Below are 562 nucleotides of genomic sequence, written 5' to 3'. Positions count from 1 at the left end.
GTAAAGTGAAGCTGATGAGCAGGATGTGATGTATTTTTAAGAGCTCCTGCAGGATGACGTCTGATGCTAAATGTGTGTCTTCCCTTAGGCGTATGTAAGAAGCTATAAGTACCAGCTGGGTCTATTTTTGAACATACAATCATGACTGAAGGCTCTTCCATATCTGTTATGTTTACTCACTTTTTACTGTACAGAAATGGAGACGCGCCTCCTAACTTTCCCTGGTGGTCTAGTGGTTAGGATTCGGCGCTCTCACCGCCGCGGCCCGGGTTCGATTCCCGGTCAGGGAACGACACTTTTATCACAAGATAGATAGATAGTAACTTTATCGATCCCGAGGGAAATTGAAGTTTCCAGCATCACAGTTCCATAGTGCAAAACATGTTAGTAAAAAGGCAGTAAAAAAAGTTAGTAGTGCAAAGTACAAAAAAATATACCAGATATAAAAATACAAGGAGATGAAGAAAACTGTTAAAACTGAATATAGTTCAGGGTAACAGCTGTGATATAGGACTATTAAAAAAGTGAATATAGTGCAGAAGAGACTGTTAAAAGTGAGAAT

General features: G+C 39.7%; 1 non-coding gene across 1 annotated transcript; it reads left to right on the top strand.

The window, feature by feature from the left end:
• Positions 1 to 218: 218 nt before the first annotated feature.
• trnae-cuc lies at positions 219 to 290 on the top strand. Its single transcript has one exon. It is a non-coding gene; the product is annotated as a tRNA-Glu (tRNA).
• Positions 291 to 562: the final 272 nt, after the last annotated feature.

Source organism: Sebastes umbrosus, chromosome 1 (assembly GCF_015220745.1).
Source record: "Sebastes umbrosus isolate fSebUmb1 chromosome 1, fSebUmb1.pri, whole genome shotgun sequence".
NCBI classification, from domain to species: Eukaryota; Metazoa; Chordata; class Actinopteri; order Perciformes; family Sebastidae; genus Sebastes; species Sebastes umbrosus.
Note: the sequence above shows the minus strand (reverse complement) of the source record. Positions and strands in the feature narration are given on the sequence as shown.